Source organism: Nicotiana tabacum, chromosome 6 (genome assembly GCF_000715075.1).
Source record: "Nicotiana tabacum cultivar K326 chromosome 6, ASM71507v2, whole genome shotgun sequence".
In the NCBI taxonomy this organism is placed as follows: domain Eukaryota; kingdom Viridiplantae; phylum Streptophyta; class Magnoliopsida; order Solanales; family Solanaceae; genus Nicotiana; species Nicotiana tabacum.
The window spans coordinates 111,548,428-111,554,427 of record NC_134085.1 but is presented as its reverse complement, the minus strand read 5'-3'; the positions used below and the strand labels follow the sequence as shown (position 1 = coordinate 111,554,427).

At 39.9% G+C, this 6,000-nt stretch overlaps 1 long non-coding RNA gene across 1 annotated transcript; it reads left to right on the top strand.

The window, feature by feature from the left end:
- Positions 1-934: 934 nt before the first annotated feature.
- On the top strand, positions 935-4,794 carry LOC142181715 (uncharacterized). Its single transcript, XR_012710632.1, has 2 exons — positions 935-1,186; positions 4,409-4,794. It is a non-coding gene; the product is annotated as an uncharacterized LOC142181715 (long non-coding RNA).
- Positions 4,795-6,000: the final 1,206 nt, after the last annotated feature.

Genomic DNA, 6,000 nt, shown 5'->3' with positions numbered 1-6,000 from the left:
ATTGTACCAAGTTACAACAGGCTGAAGAAACATGCAATTCTTCATTTGTTGAATGGCTAAACCTTGCTTGAAAATGAAGAGAAAAGATTTCTTTCAGTAAGTTGAAGAAACAAACTCGTGTTTTGCGAACTTCTTCAACTTCTTGCAGAGTATTGACAATATATTTTAATTAAATGTTGAATTAACAACAACATTTTGATTTCTTCTACTCAAAGATGTGAAATTAAATGGCTTTGCTTATGAATTTGAGTGGAACTTACAAGAGATATTGGTGATTATGCACTATCTTGTAGCTTGTATTAATTAAAAAAAAAATTTAAAAATTTAACTCAATCTGAATACCTGTTATTTGCACATTGCGTGATTTGCATGCGGTTCACATTTCTACCGTGTAGTGTTCCTTTCCTTATGCCAAGAAAAGAAACATTTTCCTAGCGTTGAGATTATTCATATCACAAATAGTATGGCCTGATTTTACGTTACACTGTTGGATATTTCTTAGGGATGAAACTTTGAGAATTATAAAAAGTGAGAAGAGGCATGTGTATTCCTAAAATTACTTTTCTCATCCATACAACATTTGTATACAGAGAGGAAACACTTATACCAAAATAATTATATATCATTCATTATTCAGAGAAGTCTATATTTATTAGAGTTTAATAATTTTAGTATTAGATTATTTACGTTATACACATGTATTAAACAATGAGTTTATTGAAATTCTTTTTCGCGCGGTCAAATTTACTAGTTTAATAGATAATCTTGAGATCAAAGAGTACATGGCAAACAAGATTTTTCTTTTATCTCAGATGATTTGTTGTAACACTCCGTATTTACATTTGGCTATATTAGTCATTAGCATACAAATAAAAAAGATATTTGGGCTAAAAGCCCAATGTAACTAATCTAATAAGAAGGAAAAAAGAAAAAAGAAAAAAAAAACAAATACATGAGAGAAACGTCTGCCGCACAAAGAGCTTATCCCGAAACCAGAACTATAAACAAAGGTCCCCAAATACATCAAAAATTGGCACACTGAAGTTTAAAAGATGGGAATATTCACTGGAATTGACACGTGAAGGATAGAACAAGGATTCATAAAGTATATTTTTGGTGTTGAAATCTTCTTGCGTGAAACAGAAAAGCAAAGACAGTTTGTTGAAGCTATTTTTCAATTCGTATGGTAAACTTTCTTACTTACAGTTTGCTTAAGCTTATCATCTCGGTGTACATAATTTTATTAGGCACTAAAAGAAGTATTGTCAACAGTGATCCTTTATGGTTTAGGCTTATACACATATTAGGCATCATCTAGTTAAGTAATATGGTCGCAAAAGTCAACGAAAATATTTCTGACAAAGCAAATAGTGGTCCCACGGCAAAAAAATAAAAATTTCGACTAATTTCGATCGGAAATTGGTCAATATTTGACCAAGACCTGGTCATACTTGTATATAATCTACAAAAATAATTTTTTATTGTGTTATAGTAAGATCTAGTCGAATATATATATATATATATATATTTGTTGTTGTTGTTACTACAACTAGACCGGACTTACAAGAATTTTGTGCACGTGAGTGTATTATATATATAATTTACATATAAAAGGTCTATTGATCATGATGATGGTGCTACACCCTCGCTTCCTTCCACTCCACACTTGCATCCCTCTGCTGCTGCTAGCCGGCAGCAATCTTCTAGGCACACATCTATTCCACCACATCCATCTACTCATCAGACTACCCACCATACGCCCTCCCACCAGTACTATTACCATTCTCCGCCATAGGGCTATACCCCGCTTCCTCCATATGATCCTACATGTAGTTACATGAGTCTATCGAGTCAGCAGTCATAGAGCCATGTGGTACGCCCGTGTGATGACCAAAAAGGTCATCACTTATTTTAAAACAAAACTTTCATGTTCTGAGGCCTTGAAAACCTCATTTAGAGTCACCTCGATTTACGTGCGCAGTAGGGACGCGTAACCGAAAAGCTTAAATATGAAATTTTGTGAAAAATAATAAGTTTTGACTGTAAAATGAATAAATTTGACTTTGCTCAATATTTTGGGTAAACGGACCCAGATCCATGGGACTTGGGCGTATGCCCGGAATCGAATTCCAAGGTCCCGAGTTCGAGAAATAAATTTTTAAAGTAAATTATTTTCTGAAAATTTTTAAGGAAATTTGAAATGAAGTTTGATTAGAAAGAAATGGTATCGGGCCCATATTTTGATTTCGGTGCCCGGTACAGGTCTTTTATATGGTTTAAGTCATTTCTATAAAGTTTGGTTGAAAACGGACGTCGTTTGACGTGATTCGGACCTAAATTGCTAAATTTGATACTTGATGAAGTTTGAGAAAAAGTTCTTGATTTTGAGGTTTGATTCATAGTTATTGAAGTTATTTTGGCGATTTGATCACACGGATAAGTTCGTATGATGTTGTTGAGTTAGTACGTGTGTTTGGTTAGGAGCCCCGAGGGCTCGAGTGTGTTTCGACAAGTTTTGAACTTAGGAAAAAGTTGCAGATTCAGAGAAGTTGCAGGTCTCTGAGCCAGGTCTCGCGGTCCGCGATGGAAATTTCGCGGCCTCGGTGGGCACTCCGCGACCGCGGTGAGCAAGGCCAAACCTCCGCGGCCGCGCTCGATTTCTTGCGGTCCGCAGTGAAGCTCCGCGGCCGCAGTCCTTTTTATGCGGTCCGCGGTGGAGCTCCGCGGTTGTAGTCCGTTTTATGCGGTCCGCAGTGGAGCTCCGCGGCCGCAGTACTTTTTATGCGGTCCACGGAGAGGGTCTGAGAGGAGTATATTTAAACGGACTTTTCAATTATTTTTCACTTTTTAAAACCCCAAAAACATAAGAGATGATTTTACAAATAACTTTTCTTCTCCAAATCAATTGTAAGTCATTTTTAACTACTTTTATTCAATCCTTAACATCTTTTAACATGATTTCAACTTCAAATCAATTACTTTCATGGGGGAAATTGGGTGTTTTGGGTAGAACCTAGGTTTTTCAAAAAATGGGGATTTAGACCTTGATTTGAGGTCCGATTTCAAAAAAAATTACATATTTGAGCTCGTGGGGGAATGGGTAATCGGGTTTAGGTCCGAATTTCGGGTTTGGACCAAGCGGGCCCTGGGTCGATTTTTGGTTTTTTGGGGAAATCTTTATAAAACCTATTTTCATGCATTAGAATTGATTCATTTAACATTTATTGATATCGTTAAGCAAATTGTGGCTAGATACAAGAGAGTTGGATGTGGAAACAAGAGGTAAAGCGGTAGTTGAGGCTTGAATTGTGTTCGTTGCATCGAGGTAAGTGTTTGGTCTAACCTTAGCTTGAGGGATTAGGAGTTGTGTCCTATTTGCTATTTGTTTCTTGTCGAGTACGACGCATAAGCATGGTGACGAGTATCTATACGTTGGTGTCAAGCATGACCGTGGGTCTTATATTGTGGTTTTCATGATTTCGTTGTATTATTCATGCCTTGGTGAAGATTCCTAGTTGTTGTATAGGGTTTGTGGAAAGAATTGTGACCTATGAACATTGAGGAGCATTGGCTCAAGTTTTGTAGTGAAATTGTGAATGTACAAGTGACAATTGAACTTCTAGAGCATTGGCTCGAGTTGTGAAATGAGTTGTGAAAGAATAAGTGATAATCGAACCTTCTTGAGCATTGGCTCGAGTTGTGAAGTGAATTGTGAAGTAAAATTGAGAAAGAGTTATTAAATTGTTCCCTTGCCGGGATATTGTTGCTTTGTTAATTATCTCCTTTGCCGAGATGTTGAGATTATTGATGTTGTTCCCTTGCCGGGATTTAATTATTTAATTGTGTTCCCTTGCCTGGATTTCTATTATTATTTTGTTTATTCCCTTGCCCCTTTATTTGTGATTATTATTTGAGTGAGGAAGAGTATTAAAGCACGAAGGGTGATGTCGTGCATTGTTTGTTATTGTGAGGAAAGAGTGTAAAAGCAAGAAGGGTAATGCCATGCCGCACGACGTACCATTCCGTGCCGATTCTATTGACTATATATTGAGGAAAGAGAGTAAAAGCACGAAGGGTGATGCCGTGCACATTTTGATTATATGATTGTTTTGGTGAGGACGAGAGTAAAAGCACGAATGGTGATGTTGTGCACGTTTTTATTAAATAACTGCTTTGGTGAGGCTAAGAGTAAAAGCACGAAGGGTGATGACGTGCAATTGTTGATTTCTGTTTCTTTGTTGATATTCTAGTTATGTCGTTCTTTCCTTACTTGATGCCTATCTATTCAGAACTATTGTCTCCCCCACAGCATTTTTCACCTCCCACATTGACTGGTTATTTTTGTATTTCTTTTCCGCTATATATATATATGTGTGTGTGTGTGCATATATGTATATGAACTGCACAGGTTTATTTGGAGTCCGGTCCTAGCCTCGTCACTACTTCGCCGAGGTTAGGCTAGACATTTACCAGCGCATGGAGTCGGTTGTGTTGATACTACACTCTGCACTGTGTGCAGATTCAGGAGCAGCTTTCGGACAGTAGTTGAAGTGCTTCCTTCAGTCCACCCGGAGACCCAAGGTAGACCTGCAGGCATCCGCAGGCCCTGGCGTCCCCCTCTATCCCTTTTTCTTTGTTTCATTTTCTTTCGTTTAGAAACAATATATTGTATATTCTTCAAACCTTGGTTGTAGTAACTGTTAGACAGTCTGTGACACCAGATTTTGGGCATTGAGGTTTTAAAAGTTGTAATAGACGCTGATTTCAGATATTTCATTGTTTCCTTCTGCTTAATTATTTAAGGCTCCGATGTTTTCATGTTATCGTTTATTTTTGTTAAAAAGAAGTAATTCGGTAATGAATTAGGTAGTTAAGGGTTGGATTGCCTAGCTCTCATTAGTAGGCGCCATCGCGACTCTCGAGGGTGGGAAATCCGAGTCGTGACAAGTTGGTATTAGAGCTCTAGGTTGCATAGGTCTCACAGTTCACAAACAAGCTTAGTAGAGACTGAGGGATCGGTACAGAGATGCCTGTATTTATCCCCTAAAGGCTACAGAGTTAGGAAAAACTTCACATTTATTCTTTCCTATCGTGCGGTTTTGTTTCTCAATGCTAACTGGACTTCTACTCTGTTCTTTCGCAGATGGCGAGGACACACACTTTCTCATCCTCCGCTTAGCAGCCCAAGCCCCCAGCAGCCGCTCCCACGAGAGGCATAGGGCGAGGCCGAGGCCAAGGCCGTGTTAGAGGCCAAGGTAGGGGTAGATCTCAGCCCGAGCAGTAGCCCCAGTGACGGAGCCTCAGGTTGATTTTGATAAGGATGTTTCGGTTCCAGCAGTTCCGGTGGGCCCAGCTTAGGTCCTAGAGGGGTTTATTACTACCCTAGTTCTTCAGGATGCTCTGGTCTGATTAGTGGGCCTCATGGAGAATGTCACCCAAGCAGGCTTGCTTCCTGTAGCACCAACCGTCTCTCAGGCTGGAGGAGGAGCCCAGACTCCTGCTACTTGCACTCCGAAGCAGGTAGCTCCTCAGATTCAGACTCCAGCGATTCAGCCAATTGGAGCAGTACAACCGGATGTGGTAGCTCAGACTAATGATGGAGCGGCTATGTCTGCCGATGCTTTGTGGAAACTGGATAGGTTCAACAAGCTCTTCACTTCTACTTTCAGCGGTGCATTTACTGAGGATCCCCAGGATTATCTAGACAGCTGCCACAAGGTTCTCAGGAACATGGGCGTTTTTGAGTCCAACAGGGCTAATTTTGCTACATTTCGCTTGTCTGGATCCGCCAAGACTTGGTGGAGGGATTATTGCTTAGCGAGACCAGCCGGATCACCAGCCTTGACTTGGGAGCAGTTCACGCAGCTATTCTTGGAGAAGTTTCTCCCCGTTACTCAGCGAGAGGCTTATCGGAGGCAGTTCGAGCACCTCCAGTAGGGTTCCATGACTGTTACCCAGTATGAGACCAGGTTCATCGACTTAGCTCACCATGCTCTCATT